Source organism: Callospermophilus lateralis, chromosome 7 (genome assembly GCF_048772815.1).
Source record: "Callospermophilus lateralis isolate mCalLat2 chromosome 7, mCalLat2.hap1, whole genome shotgun sequence".
In the NCBI taxonomy this organism is placed as follows: domain Eukaryota; kingdom Metazoa; phylum Chordata; class Mammalia; order Rodentia; family Sciuridae; genus Callospermophilus; species Callospermophilus lateralis.
The window spans coordinates 97,900,722-97,917,444 of NC_135311.1; the positions used below are offsets into that span (position 1 = coordinate 97,900,722).

The 16,723-nt window shown below is 40.9% G+C and overlaps 1 pseudogene; it reads left to right on the plus strand.

Annotated features, from left to right (window-relative positions):
* Positions 1–5,816: 5,816 nt before the first annotated feature.
* On the plus strand, positions 5,817–16,224 carry LOC143404458 (large ribosomal subunit protein uL6 pseudogene; annotated as a pseudogene).
* Positions 16,225–16,723: the final 499 nt, after the last annotated feature.

Here is a 16,723-nt window from a genome sequence, read left to right on the forward strand (position 1 = left end):
GCAAATAGTTCTCAAGCCTTACTGTATGTAAGATTGATTATGGAAACCTGGAAAAACGCAGACCATGGAGTCCTGCCTCCAGCGACTGTGATTCCTTAAGTATGGGGCAGAGGTGTTCCAGATCCTACAGGTAGCTTAGAGAACCACTGGGTAGCCTACGAGTCGGGCATGTAGCAGGTGCTCAAGGAGAGTGACTTGAATTGTTGCTTCCATTCCTGTCAATACAAAGCAAACAGAATGATGGTTCAAACTTGTATCTGGAACCTTGCCCTTCCTCAGAGATGATCACAAAAGTATTGCCACCCTTGTCCTGGAGCAGCATGTCCCCGAGTGTCACATTCTTCTGTGTCCATCTCAGCAATGCCAAATTTTAAGCAATTTACACCCGTTGCTTTATCTGATTTAATTCTCATAATATCTCCATGATAGGGAGGAAATGAGGTCTAGAAAGCTTATTACCTGTCTGAAGTCACACAGCAATTGACAGTGTGGGTTTCACGCAGGGTGTCTTCCTTACAGCTCACCAGTGGGATGAAGGAAAGGAACTGAGAAGCATCACTCTTGGTTGGCTCTGCTGGAGGAGATGAGGTGCAGAATCCAGTGCTCCTGTGTGTGTGCATACATGTTGCCAGCAAATTCCTGATTATAGGTAATCATATAAAACACAGGAGATATTTTACCTTGTACGTAGATACTCTAAATATAGGAGAGTAAATCACCCTGACTTCATTCCTAACCAATCGGCCCCTGCCAGTTTGCACACTACACAAACATAGAATGACTCAAAGAACCCTCAGGCGGTGGGTGGGTTAAAAATCAATCAAATAATAATAATTTTCATAAATGGGAACTCCCCAGCTTCCCACTTGGCTGTTCAGTTAATCGTGAGTCATGAATTTTCTTTTTAGGGTAATATTTACCATACAGCATGGCTGGTCATAGGGAATACGTAATATCCATTTATCTGATGGGAAACATATTCTTAAATCATTACTCAGTGATAGATTTACCTGATAAATAATCCCTAGGATTAAACAAAAACGTTAGGGGTTTGGGAGGGATTAAAAGGAATAGCAAGGTGACTAGGAAGAAACTATAGTTTGGGTATAAATAAAAAGGGTTTTGGTCTAGAGACAGGCCCTGAAATAATCCCTCCTGTGATAATTAGAACAGAGAAGCCAGAGGAAGAGTCAGAGGCAGGGACAAAGACTAAGCAAGGGAGAAGGAGGGAATGAGGACAAACATCAGGAAAGGTGGTTAACGTAATAGGCACCTGTATTGTGCTGTTAGCAGGTGCAGGTGCTGAGCTGGTTATTGCAATGCATCTTCATGGGTATCTCATGAGAACCCTGGGGTCACTCCCACTATTATCCCATTTCGCAGACTTCAGACAGTAAAGCAGTTAAGAGCACTGAAGCCAGTACTCTACTTTCCAACCCAGTTCTCTCTGTCCTAGTTGTGAAACCTGAATGCATCTGTACTTTTGCCCACCTTAGAGGGCACTGTCAAGCTCAACTTGTCCAAATGTTGCCAAGATCACAGTGTTACGGTGTTACTTTCACAGTTGCAAGCAGTGACTCCCAACTAACCTCAGAGGTTCCTCCAGGAGCCCCAAGTTCAACAGTTCAGTGATTCTCCAGTTCTGCAGACTCTCCACCTTCTTTAGGCTGGGCTCTGTGCTATTGCTGCATTCTCAAGAGCAGGTGATATTAATTTTTCTTTGAGTTCCAGGTTATCTCATTCCATCTTCCTGACTACTCTGTGAGGTAGGTATTCAAATCTGCATTTTACAGATTGGAAAACTGAGGCTGAGCAAGGTCAACTTCTTGTCCAATGACAAGGCTATCTAATCCCTAAGCTCTGTTCTCTTTATGGTCCAGCAAGTGTGAAAATTCAGATCTATATTAGGGAAGAAAGAACATGATGAGTTCTCTGTAAGACAGGAGGAGATCCAAAAGAGGGAGAGATGACATCTGACTGCCAGGATCTAAAAAGCTTCATAGAGTAAGAGAACAGAAGCAGAGACCTGGAAAGTGGGGAGGGTGAGTAGGGCAAAAGAGAAGATTGCACATGTAGGTTGCAAAAAAAAAAAAAAGCACAATGTCAAAAGTGGGAAGTCTTGGGCTATGTCATTGATTTACTTTGCCTGGGACATCTTGCAGGAATGAGGGGAAAGGAAAGGCCAGATTATGGTGCACCTTGAGGGTTTACACTGAGGAGTTTAGACCAAGAAGCACTGGGAAGCCCTGGTTGGACTTGGAGCAGTGGTTAGTCCTAGTGAGCAGCCCCACAGAGACACAAGCTCTCTTCATACCCCACCCCTCTCCTCCTGTTCTTCCAGATCCTTTCTGCCATTGACAAGCTTTGGGGATGGTTCCAAAGAGGCAGCCCTGTGTTGTAGAAAATATGTGGGCTTTGGAGATTAATTCCTGCTGGAGCAAGGAAAATTGAGAATCATTCCTTAAGAAGGGGGCATTTGATCAGAAGGGCAGATGAGGTGTCAGCGCTCAGGAATGATAACAAAACACCAAAGAGAAACCAGGGATGGATAAACCAGGGAGTGCAGAGGGATCGAGGCAGGGGGTTGACAGGTGCATTTATTCTTCCTGAAAAGGAAAGTTTATCTAGGTGAGATGGGGAGAAGGAATAGAGCGGGAATAGATTGGGTATAGATTTTTGGCAAATGTCTAATTAAGGAGTCCTTTTCTACTCTGAAACACAAAGGAGCCCTGGAGGGATTTTGAGCAAGGGAGTGATATTTCACCTTGGACAATATCTGCAACGTGGGTTAAGGGGAGGGGAGGAGAGACTTGAGACACACCAGAGATCCGACCTAGCACTTCAGGTGAACTGGGGAATGGAGAGTCCTTCTACCCTGGGCATCAGCAATAGAGTGGCCTGGTTGTTAAGACATGCTCTTGTCATTGTCATTATCATCACTGTCCTCGATCTCTTCTTTTTCCTGTTCTTCCTCCTCATTCTCCTTCCCCCTTTCCCTTCTCCTCCTCCTCTTCTTTCTGTTTTTCCTCCTCCTCCTCCTTCCCTTTCTCCTTCTTCTCTGCACCCTTCTCCCTCTTCTTGCTGCTCTTTCTCTTCTTTCTCTTTGTTTTCCTCCTTCTCTTCTAAATTGTTCACCTCTCCATAGTGGATTCAGGTTTACTTTCCCAATTATCTTCTTATTTGGTTCAGACTTTTTTTTTTTCTCAAATTTGTAAGAATTAGAATTGGACTCTGGTGGAAGTAACAGAAAACCCAGAATAACAATACAACTTCTTTCTCTGTCACTTCATGTGTCTAGCAGGACCTAGCGTGGCTGACAGCTCCCTGATAGACCCAGACTCTTTTTCTAGCTTACTGCTCTGCCCTTCTTAGTTCATGGCTTCTACCTCGTACTTGAAGTTGCTCAAACTTTATTATATCTGTTTTTCATAAAGCAGGATGACAGAATGGTGGGTAGAGACACACACCCTCTATAAGGTCCTTGCTTAGCACCTGGATGGCCATCTTGAGTGACAGCAGCCATTTTAAGGAAAAAGTTTTGCTTTCCCACCTAAGGGCATTTCTGAGAAAGGCTCACCACTCCTTCACACCAACCCAACCCCTAACCACCAGCATTGGGACCCGCCCTGCTATGATTCCTGAGCCTCCCCCATAAAAGTCCCAGAACTCAAGCCTGTTTTGCCTCTCTCTCTCCTATAGAGAGATGGCCTTGATTTGTCAACTCTGACAAATGAACTCTTGTGTGTATCTCCGCCTGGGCTCCGTCTTTCATTTCTTGTTTACCCATCTCTCGTTCCTTGCTTTCCCTTCACCCTCCACTTTAAGTACATTTCCTAGAGTTTTCACATTCTAGTTCTCCTTACTCCCAACCTCACATCGTCATATCTAGGAGCCAAGGAAACTGGCAAATGAGGTCTTTCATTTGGTTCACCCTGTACTGCAACTGATATCTGCTAGTGTGGCAAAGAGAAAACCACTCCCCGATCTCTGGTTCTGAAGATCACGCAGAGGAAATTAATTGCATCACGGGCGAAGGCCATTCCTAGCAAACATTTTCTCACCCCTGCCTAGGCAGGCCTGTGTTGGGTGCTCAGGAGGTGGGAAAACATTAAATGTGAGATCTCCCCTCAAGATACTTAAATGCTTGCAACTGTAGAATCTCAGAGCTGGGAGGGACACAGAGATAGTCTAGTCTTCTTGGCAGCTGACTCACCTTCAAGTTGTGCTTGCACATCACCAACAATGGTGGTGGCCCTCCAAGGCAACTTGACTGTGAGTCAACAGCTTTTGTTGCTTACACTAAATGACATCTTACATCCCCTAACTTTTCCCTAGCTTCTCTGGTTTATCAGGAAGTTTTGCTTATTCTTCATTCTATGAAATAACCCATTTGCTAAGTAAAGGAGCTCTGTAATCTGTTTGTCCATCTCTCAGCCCTCTCCTTTTCCAAGCAGTTTCCTCCTTTCTCCAGGGGGGTGTGTCACATATTAAACTCACATATTTTTGGAATTGTCAGGCCTGGCTCTGATACTTACTGACTTTGTGACCTTGAGTGACTGATGCTCTCTGAGCGTTCATTTTTCATTAGTAAAATGAGGCTAATGTTATCCGCTGCATGAGGTTATGATGAGGTTTAAATGAGCTAATGAATGTAAAACACAGAGCCTGACACCAAATATAACAGTTACTATTATTACTAATATATTTATAATTAAACATCCTCTTTCCTTCTGGATAGATTATGATAAGATATCTGATTAATAAAAGAAAAGAAACTTTTAACATTCAGGGAGAGATTAGTATTAAAATGCTACTTACAATTGTGACCAGGAGCCCCAATTTGTATTCTCTTTGACAGTTTCTCTGGGTTGCTCCTGCTGTCCACAGAAATTTATCTCCTGGGGTCTTTAGTTTGCTGCCTCCATTTGTCCACTGCCTTCTGGGAAGGTGCCTCTGTTACAAAGGGTATTGGCATTCCTTGGGCTGATTTGCTGTTGTTGTTAGCAGAAACAGATACCAAAAAAAAAATTGCAAATAAACAAACTTTGAAGAACTCAGACACTGTTTGCATTGTATAGAGAAAGGAGCAGAAAGGAGTCAGGAAACCTGGGATTCTGAATCTCACCTATCCACTGACTGGGAGGCCAGGGATCTTTAAGGTGCTCTGTGGGTCTCTAATTTTTGAGAACCTATTCAATCAAGGCATCCTGGTCCCAGAGAAGGCCTTGATTGTCGTGGAATCTCTTTCTCCCCACCTAGGGCTGGTCCAGGTGGGACCAGCATCTGGGTGGAGGCTGGGTGCAAGCCCAGACAGCCCTGCATACTCTATGAGCCAAGCATAGCCTGCCTGCTACCAGGGTGTGATTGTTCTTGTGATTTGGCAGCACCCAGCAAACGTGTTCCATCAAGGCTGACCTAAAAATAGTTTTTATGCATGGGGCCCAGAAAAATCAGCAGCCCAGCACACAGGAGGTTGGCCAACAAGGCAAAACCAGGCTGCCACCATAAGTCTAGAAGCACAATAGCCAAAGTGATAAGGTCTGGCTTGTTTTCCCACATGCATCTTCCATATTCACCCTTCCCCTGCATCTCTACACCTCTCACATCAGGGCCAGTCTCTTCTCACTCCCTGTCCTCCCTCTCTTCTATTTCTGGATACACTGACTTTTGCAGAGGTACTAAATGTGGGAATGGTATCCCTCCTTCTAATCCCTGCTTTTCATGAGTATTAAAAGCAGCGAGTAGCTAAAGCAAAGGTTCTGCAAATTTGTCATGCATCACAATCACCTGGGTGGAGGGAGCTTGCTAAAACAGTCATGACTGGACCTCATCGCCCAGTTTCTGATTTGATAGGTCTGGAGAGCATTGCCTTCCTAACAAGTTCCCAGGGGGTGCCAATGCTGCTGGTCCAGGAGCCACATGGTGAGGACCCCCGGGGGAAGCAGAAGTATGTGAGTTCTGGAGTCAGATCTTGAGGGGCACCCCTTGGGGCTCTGCCCCTTCCAACAGAGTGACTTTGGGCAAATTACTTTTTGAGCCTTATCAGGAAAACAGGGGAATCATAATTCTTACTTTACAGTGTTGATGTGAGGATTAAGTGAGTTAATTCATATAAAATCACTTCCAACAGCATCTGGCAACAGTGGGCCTTGAATAAACATTAGCTGTTACTAGGACCACAGAGTCTGCACAGCGCACGAGTCCAGTGCGTGATCTTTTCTCTCTCTATAGTGACTGTCAGCTCTGCTTGAGTTTCTTTGTCCATGACGCCCCTCCCACGGTCTTTGCGGAAGGGCAGGCCTATTCTGGGGCGATTTAGGGACACCAAAGAGCACAGATGGATTGTTAAATCTCAGAGATCACAGAGATGCTTGAGACAGGAAAGGGCTAAGGAAATCCAGTCTGGAGGAGCAGAACTAAAACTAGACCCAGGTTTCCCATCTTCCCAGCCGGGAAACTTTCCACCACACCATGACCTGGGAGGCAGCCTGGTTATGCTGAGTGCTTTGAGAATAACCAACTCCATGTCCCTATGCCAGCCATCTCTGGGCATTTGGGTTGTTTCTCCTTTGATTGTTTATGATTGAAGATGACACAACTATAAACATCTAACATCTGAATAGAATGATGATTTTCTTTGGCATTTTTTTCCCCCGCCTTGGGCTCAAATCCTCTAGCGGAATGACTGGGTCAAAAAGTACAGACAGTGTTACAGCTGAAAGAAAATAGCTAATAGTGTTATAGCTGAAAGACTCATTGTCTCTTGCAGGGGGTGGAAATTCTCATTTTCCAGAAACCTCAGGATGGCTGGGGAGGCTGGTGTTAGAAGGGAGAGTCCAAGGCTGGATCTCAGGTCAGCAGTGGCAGGAGCTGTGGCTGAGAGAATGGAGCTCCAGACGAGGAGTGAGATGCCTGTCAACCACCTGAGATTTCCCAGAGAAACAGTGTTTAGACCAAGACTTCTCAAACCTGATTGTGCTAAGCACAATTATGTGGGGATCTTGTAAAAATATGCAGAATCAGACTCAGAAAGTCTGGGTGGGGACCAAGATTTTGCCTTTTAGTGCTGATTAAGGGACTATCCATTGGACTGGCAAATGATGAGATGACTCTGTCTTTGCCCACCATTCCCAGAATTTTGATTCAATTCCAAAGATTCACCTGGATTTCCTTGTCTGGGTTAGACGCTCCTCTTCTCTTGGAACTAGCCCCAGAAAATTGAAGGTCATGGGCCAACTTTTTCACCACTCTATTCCCAGCATTGGCTGTAGTTTGAGACTTATAATAATAACAATAAAATTATTATTATTATTATTTTGGAGGGGTATCAGGGATTGAACTCAGGGGCACTCAACCACTGAGCCACATCCCCAGCTCTATTTTGTACTTTATTTAGAGACAGGGTTTCACTGAGTTGCTTGTCTCACCAGCACTGGTGGGACTAATAATTATTAGTAGGTAAATGGGTCAATGGATGAACTAATAAATGAGCATGAGCAGATGGGAGTTGGAAATAAAGGGTTAGGTAAAGTATGGAGAACCACCAGATTTGGCCTCCAGATTATTATTGTCTAGTTGAGGCTCTCTGAACCACCCTCACCTCCTGAAAGCCCCGAGTCAGTGACCCTTCTCTGATCCTTGACAACGTTTTTCAACAGCCCTCCGCGCCACCATTGCTGACCCTGAACCAAGAATGAACTCAGATGAGTGAATGAGATCCAGGAAGCTTAGAGGTTCCTTACAGGGTGGCTCTAATAAATACCAGAAAACAAAAAGCAGGTGTTGGCAATCTTTCTTCTGCCCAAAGAGTTATTTACACAAGTTTCCAAAGCAATCCCCTTCATCGTTTTACACGCCTATTACACGGTTCTCTTCAGGGAAAGGTCTGGAGTTGGTTAGCTCAGTGGATTAGAGAGTGAGTCCCCCAAGGCCAAGGGTGGTGGGAGCCCTTTCCCTTCCTCCACTCTGAGCTACAGGCAGATTGCCCAATCCTGGCCACTAGTGGTCCCAGTGGTTACAGAATGAGCCTGGGCCAGTGCACACGCATGCTCCTACTCAAGATGAAAGGTGGAACTGTGGAGGCATGTGAACTTGAACTTTGGTATCAGACAACCTGAGCAAGGTACAAAACACAGACATCCCAGTCACTTCCAATTATATAATATTTTTGTAAAAATACTTTTCATTTTGAAATAATTTCAAATTTACAGAAAAGTTGTACAGGAAACTTCCATGTGCCATTTGTGCAGATTTACCATTTTAAATTGTTGGCTATGTTTGCTTTCTCCTTTTCTCCTTTTTGTTTCAATCCCTCTGAAGATGACAAAAGTTCACTGAAACAAAAAACTGAAATCAGAAAGTTATTCCTCAAAAGTCAAAAACTAAATGTAAAAGAGTTAGAAGTAAACTTTTAAATGACTCTATAATGTGGTAGCATTTATACTTCAAAAACTATCAAAAGTTAAAACTGCACTAAGATTTTGAGGACATTCTGTAACATCCTAATATATCATTTGTCGTTTGGAAATATTTGAAAGTAGGTTGTATATATATGTTACTCTATGGAGTATGCATTTTAGTACTTTGATGTATACTACCCAAGAACAAGAATATTATCTAACCTCAGTATAGTTTCAGGAAATACAGCACTGAGAGAAAACTTTTTATATATATTCAGTATACTGCAATTTCTTCAATTATGTCAATAACACATTTTCCCTCCAGTATCTGGAGTAACTAACTCGTGTGTACATTTGTCTTTGTTCAATTTTATGTTTTTCCTTGCTAACGTAATTTTATTTTTTGAATATGTAAAATATTAACATGATTCCAAAGTCAACACCGTACAAAAGGATTTATTCAGAGATGTGTCCTCCCTCCCTAACCTTTCTACCCCATTCCCTTAACCCTTCTAGGTAACCAATTTTATTGTTTCCTGATTTATTGTTCCTTTTTTTCCCCAAAAGTATAAAATAAGAAGATCGATATGTGTTTTTTCTTATTTATTATAAAATATTCTTATTTATCCTTGTTATAATTTGGGCTGGAATGTCCCCAAAGGCTTATATGTTAAGGACTTGGTCCCCAATGCAGCAATGTTCTGAGGTGGGGCTCTTGGCAAGTAAGTGATTGGATCATGAGAGCTCTGAACTCATCAATGGATTAATCTGTAGATAAGTTCTCAGCTGCTGGCATTATGGGGAGGTGGTGGAAACTTTGAGATGAGGACTATTTGGGGGAAGTAGGCCACTGGGAGCGTGCCCTGGAAGGGTATTTCTTATCCCTAGTCTCATCTCTCTCTCTCTCTCTCTCTCTTTCTCTCTCTGTCTCTGTCTCTCTCTCTCTCTCTCTCTCCTCCCCAGCCATCATGAGATGAGCTGCATTACTCTGCCACACCCTCTGCACTGTGACTCTCTGCTTCACACAGGTTCAGAAACAATGGAACCAGCCAACCATGTTCTGAAAACCCTGAAATTATGAGCCCAAATAAATCTGACCTGCTCTAAGTTGTTTCTCTTGGGTATTTTGCACAGTGACAAAAAGCAAACATGTTTCTTTCTTAAAGAAAAAATAGTATCCCAAATGTACACTTTCGTACTTCGCTTTTATGCTGCCGGTGATTCCATATCATCCATGGAGATGTATGTTCCTTATTCTTTTATATAGTGTGTATTCATGGTAGATTATTTTCTGCTCCTCCTAGTAAGTGGTAGTCTATATATCCTCTTGAACTTGGGATGACCTTGTGAATCGCTTTGAGCAATATGATGTATGAAATATTTTAGGATATCCAAACCGTGACCCTCAGAGGACCATGGAATTCTGTTTTCTCACTCTTGGAAGGCAGCTACCATGTTGTAAAGAAGCTCAGGTGAGGCTACTGAGTGCTGAGAGGCCCCATGTAGAGTGGTCCTGGAGAACAGGAGACCATCTTGTGTGTTCCAGCACCAGCCGATCTCTGATGAATGTGGTCAGTGGAGTGACCTCAGTCTATATCCTGTGGCTAAGAAGAACTACTCAGTCAAGCCCAGTCATTAAGAATAATAAGTTTGGGGCTGGGGATGTGGCTCAAGTGGTAGTGGTAATGCATCACCTGGCATGCGTGAGGCACTGGGTTCAATTCTCAGCACTACATAAAAATAAAAAAAATAAAATAAAGATATTGTGTCCACCTAAAACTAAAAAATAAGATATTAAAAAAGGATAATAAGTTATAATTTTAAGCCACTAAGTTTTGAGGTGGTTTGTTCCAAAGTAATGGATGTGTGAAATAATAGTATTCAGTGGGTATGTCCAATCCCCTACATTTGAGTATTTAGATAGTTTTTGCAATTTACAAATAATGCTTCAGTGAATGACATTATGCATTTCTATTTTCATACTGTTGGAGTGCATCTTCAATGTTAAAATCCTAGAAGTGGGATTGTTGAATTGAAAGATACATACACAGTTATTTTTCAGATGTTGCACATTTCTCTGTATAGGGGCTATGAAGTTTTGCTTTCCGAGTAGCAATGTACAACTGTGATTGTTTCTGAAACTTGAATTTTTGCCAATCTGAGGTGTGATGAAGGATATCTCAGGGCAGTTTTAATTTATAATTGTATTGTTATTTAATATTGCATTAAAATTGTTTCAAAATTGAGTGGCCTAAAACAACTCATTGTTTAGTGGCTTATTAACAAAGATTTATTATTTAATTTCACACTTTGTGAGTCAGAACTGCAGGCAGGCTTAGCTGATGTCTATGGCTCAGGGTCTCACACAATAGCAGGTCAAGTTGTCTTCTGAAGCTGCAGCCATCTCAAGGCTCAACTAGGGGAGGATCCAGTTCCAAGCACATAACATGTGACTGTTGGACAGCCTTAGGTCCTGAGGGCTGTTGGGTGAAGACTCTGATTCCTTACTGTGTGGGTTTCTCCATTGGGTAGCTAGCTCACAACATAGCAACTGGCTTCTTTCAGAGCCAGTGAGATAGAGAATAAGAGAAGGTACCCAAGACCAAAGTCTGGTCATTTGTGGCTTTGAAGTGATATTTCATCACTTTTGCAGTATCATCTTCATTAGAAACAAGTCACTAGGCCCAGCTCACACTCAAGAGGAGTGTGACACAAGGATGTGAATGCCTAAGAGGTGGGAGTCCAAAGGGGGCAATTGTAAAGACTCCCTGATTTAGTATTTCTCTTAGCATGAGCGGGTCAATCGTGTATTTATCTTTTGTATCTGCACATGATTTTTACATACAATTTTTTTCCTTGAAGTCTAAAAGTTCTTAATGTTTTAGAAATATTAATCTGTCATCTATGATATCTGTTAAAAGTATTTTTTTCTGAATTTGTCATTTTTTGGCTTTGCTTATGGTATTTTCCCATACAATAGTTGTTGTTTTGAGTCATAATTGGAAAACATTTCTCTATACTCAGCTTCTAGGGAATCCATCATGTAATCTTCCAGGACTTTGTATAGTTTCATTATTTCACATTTTGTTCTTTGATAGACTGGGAATTTATTCTTATCAACAACATGAGGAATGCATCTAATTTTATATTCTTCCAAATGTTTACTTGTCCCAATACCATTAAATAAAAAGTTCATTTTTGTGCTAGTGATTTGAATTACCACCTTTATTCTATTTTGAATTAATTCTATTTCTGAACTTCCTAATCAATTCTGTTGGTCTGCCTACCCATAGACACTACTCTGTCTCAAATACAGAGGCTTAGAGGATAGTTTAATACTTGGTTTAGCTAAGGCTTCATTCTAACATTTCTTTTTAGTGCTTTCCTATCTATTTTTTTTGTATGTTTCTTGTTTCATATAAAGTTTGGTATAAGCTTGTTTAGCTTATAAAAAACACTTATTGTTATTTTTATAGTGATTACAGTAAATTAATAAATTAACCTAAGGTGAATTGACATCCTGGTGATGTTGAGATGTGTGAATCAAGAACAGAAATTATTTTTCCATTTTGTTCAAATCTCTCTTTGTATTTTTATGTGTGTGCTATAGTTTTCTTCATATACTTTCTGAACATTTATAATTAAACTTAAACAAGCTACTTTATCTTTCTGAATCTAAGATTTATCATCCATCAAAAAAAAATCATAATATCTTTCTTGAAGAACTGTTACAAAAAATAAAAGAGGAAAGTTGTGAAATGTATGCTGGGTAAAGCTTAGTTTTCTCACTCTTTCCCTTGAAGTTCCTGCTTGCTCTTGAGAGAGGGGAGGAGAATTATTTGCTCATCTATCTAGGAAGGACATCTAGGTCAGTTAGTAAGTCCATAGATTTTATGGGGTTCACCATGTACCAGGGTCTGCGCCAGCTGATAGAGATATAAGAGTGGTGGAATGTGATGATCATTACTATCCAAAGTACTTGTATAAAGGCACAAATTGAGGCTGGGATGTGGCTCAAGCAGTAATGTGCTCGCCTGGCATGTGCGGGGCGCTGGATTTGATCCTCAGCACCACATACAATAAAGTAAAGATGTTGTGTCCACTGAAAACTGAAAAATAAATATTAAAAAATTCTCTCTCTCTCTCTCTCTCTCTCTCTCTCTCTCTCTCTCTCTCCCCTCTCTCCCCTTAAGAAAAGACACAAATTGGTGTGAATATACTGAGTGTACAACCAGAGATATGAAAAATTGTGCTCTATATGTGTAATGAGAATTGTAATGCATTCCGCTGTCATATATAAATAAAAAAATTTTTAAAAACAGAATGGGAAAACCAAACACGGTATCTGTACTCATAGAGCTTCTGGTAAAACAACATTTCTCATTAATCATTTGAGATTTTATAAAAGCAAAATATAAAGCCAATTATCAAGTCAGGCCCTAGAACTTGTCAGATTCTAAAATTGCCCAATGTAGAGAAATGAGGGCTAGATCCTAGTTTGGCTCGACATAAAAAACAGACAATACCCCAAAGGGGAAAGAATAGGAGCTGGAGGGGACACAGGGAGGAGGGAACTGAGGAACAGTGGGTCAGGATGGGGGCCAGGACCCATAATTAGTGAGTGACGGAGCTGGGACTGGAAGCATGGTGTCCAGGCTCCCTGGCTGGGGCACTTTCCAACACACACCCACTGTCATTCTATTTTCCATCTGCATCTCTTGTCACTGCCAGGTACATGGAGGGGTTTCAGCTGTCCACTCTAGCTGCCTGGGGAACATCGGCCAGGAATGAATAGCACATTTCTAAGAAAGACTTGATATCACCAGAGCCATTATGTCACAAGGCTGCAACTCAATCCTCAAAGAGAGAGAGGGCAATTTAACAAAAACTATACCAGGAGAATTCAGAATGGAATAAAAAAGAAGAAATCAGTTGCTCTACCACAGTGTTTTTTCTTTTCTTTCTTTCTTTCTTTTTTTCTTTCTTTCTTTTTTTCTTTCTTTTTCTTTCTTTCTTTCCTTTATTATTATTATCATCATTTTAGTCAAACAGACACCGTGTTCTATGTCTGTGTATCCTTTCCAAGTTGTTTAGTTTCACTGAACTTTTTATTTTCCCCCTCATCTTTAAAATGAGCTTACTAGCATGTTTCTTGTGGGATCTGTGGAAGAGACCGTTCATTGTACTGGGTTGGGTTTTCTCTTTCCTCTTTAGTAACAGAACTCCCAGTTCTTAGCTGAGCGAAGAACTGTCTGGAATAAAGGCGACATTTCCTCCTCACTTTTACTGGAGTTAGGGACAGCCACTTCTTCCCATTCCTTCCTCCTGGGAGCTCGGGAGGATTGTTATATACAATTTCCAGAAAAGGCAAAGGTGTGACCTTCTTTCTCTCCTTTCTTCCTTCCTTTTGGTTGGAATATAGGGGTGAAAACTTGAACTAGAGGAGCAAATGGGCCCTAAGTAAACTCTGGAATCAGAGTCCACATATAATGAAGCACAGGATAAAAAAAATCTGGGATGCCATAAACCCCAAGCTGTTTCCGGATAGCCTTCTGATATTTTGAGGCAAGATTTTCTCCCACCTTTTTAAGCTGCTATTTGGGGACTATTTGTCTTATGCAATGATGGGAAGAAGTCCCACCAATATTAATGTTATATGGGCAACTATTGCCTTTGCCTGCCTGGTTTCCATTTCTCCTGATTTTATTTTATTTTATTTATTTATTTTTGGTAACAGGGGTTGAACCCAGGGGCACTTTACCACTGAACTATATCCTCAGCCCTTTTTATTTATTATTTTGAGACAGGAATTTGCGAAGTTGCTTAGGGCCTCACTAATTTACTGAAGCTAGCCTAGAACTTGTGCTCATCCTGTCTCAGAATCCCAGGTCACTGAGATTACAGACCTATACTATCACACCCAGCTCCTCCTGGTTTTAATAATTGCAACTCGAGTTTTCTTTGAGGAGCAACCCCTTCTGTCAGCCTTAATAGAGCTGTCCATTAAGACATACCAATTGAGTTTTGAATTTGAATCTTGGACAGTGTAACTCAAGCATCAAAAATGCAGAGTGGCTCTGTCCTTGGAGGTGACAGGAAAGCTTTTCATTACTAAAGATTGTTAATCAAGAAATGTGCCATGGAGGCTAAAAACAGAAAATCACCATTTTACAACTAGATTTTACAACTGGGTCTAAGCAAAAATCATCAATGGATGCTAAAACCCCTGGGTGAAAAAAAAATGTAGGAGAACAAAATATTCACACAGTCAGAAAGTATAATACTTATCAACCACAAAAGCATACAGCTACCTCTATAATGGTGAGATCTGGGGACACCACTTTACCTGATGATCAAATATGATGTCATGAATGATAGGGCATCGTACACCCTGGTGTGAGGCACTGGGGAGGATCCACCTATGTCCTATTTATGCCAAAACAGAACCAGGTGAATCCAAACTGACGGACATTCTGTAAAAAATTGGCTTAGACTCTTCACATATTTCACTGTCATGAAAGACTGAAGAGGAAAACAAATAAACAAGTACTGTGGTGAATCATCCTAGCTTAAAGGAGACTAAAAAACACAATCTTCAGTCATTCTGTCTTTGCTGCATACTGCAAAAATAAAGACTGTTCTCAGCAATCAGACTGTCACATTCCAAAAACAGACAGCATCACTCTGAAGGGTCACCTGGTTATTGTGAAGGGCCTCAGAAGAATCCTCTGGAGGGACTTCAATCACATCGACATAGAACTCAGTTTCCCTAGAAAGAAAAAGAAGAGGCTCAAGGTGGACAAAAAAGAAGAGGCTCAGGTGGAGAACTGTTTGCAGGATCTGTGGTCAAGTTCAGAACATGATCGGGGTGTCTCACTGGGCTATGGGTACAAGATGAGGTCTGTGTGTGCTCTTGTCCCCATCAGTGCTATCAATCAGGAGAAGGGGCCTCTTGATGAAATTCAGAATTTCTAGGGTAAAAAATTCATCCTCAGGGTTTGGGTGAGGACACCCAAACTTGTTGTATCTCAAGCTCAGAAAGATGAATTAATCTTTGAAGAGAATGCTATCGAATTTTTTTTTTTCAAATTCAGCTACTTTAATTCGGCAAGCCACAATGGTTAAAAATGTTTTTAGCAGCACAATTCACAATAGTTAAACTGTGAAACCAACCTAGATGCCCCTCAGTAGATGAATGGATTAAAAAATGTGGCATATATACACAATGGAATATTACTCAGCAATAAAAGAGAATAAAATCATGGCATTTGCAGGTAAATGGATGGCATTGGAGAATATCATGCTAAGTGAAGTTAGCCAATCCCCAAAAAAACAAATGCCAAATATTTTCTCTGATATAAGGAGACTGATCCATAATGGGGTAGGAGGGGGAGCATGGGAGGAATAGATGAACTCTAGATAGGGCAGAAGGGTGGGAGGGGATGGGAGGGGACAGGGGGTTAGCAATGATGGTGGAATGTGATAGACATCACTATCCAAAGTACATGTATGAAGACGTGAATTGGTGTGAACATACTTTATATACAAACAGTAATATGAAAAATTGTGCTCTATATGTGTAATAAGATTTGTAATGCTTTCCACTGTCATGTATTTAAAAAATAAAATCAATTAAATATTAAAAAAATAAAAATTTAAAAATAAAGTGCAACTAATCTAAATAAATAAATAAATAGAATAAATAGAATAAATAGAATAAAGGTATTGTATTTATCTATAACTAAAAAAAAATTTTAAAAAAAGAAAATTTGGGGATGATATCCACATTTCGAAAAGAGAAGCAGTTCAGCAGGCTGATGAGTAAGTCTTAGAGTTATCCAGCTATGAAACATGGTCCTGGATTAGAAGACCAATTTGTGATATTTTAATAACACAATAAAAAAGTCTTTATTGATTTGGGGGAAAAACATGATATTAAAACACATGATTCTTTATTGGATCCTGGAGAAACAGAACAGTTATAAAGGAAAATTTGGATAAATTTTAATACAGACTCTGTACTAACACTAGTGGTCTTTCATTGTAAGTTTCTTAAACGTGAAAACTTAGGTTACGTGGAAAAATATTCTTATTTCCTTGTTTTTAAGGGATTCGTGATGAAGACTTTGGGGGCAAAGTACATGTATGAAGTTTGTATCTAATATTCATATGGTTCAGTGAATACATTAAAATGGGCACACATATCCACATAGGAGACGTGGGGAGTGGGGAGACAGCAGGAGGACAGGACATGCTTGGGGGGGCTGCTTGAAGGGTATAAGTTTGTCATAATACTGTTACAATTTTTCTGTAGATTTCTAATT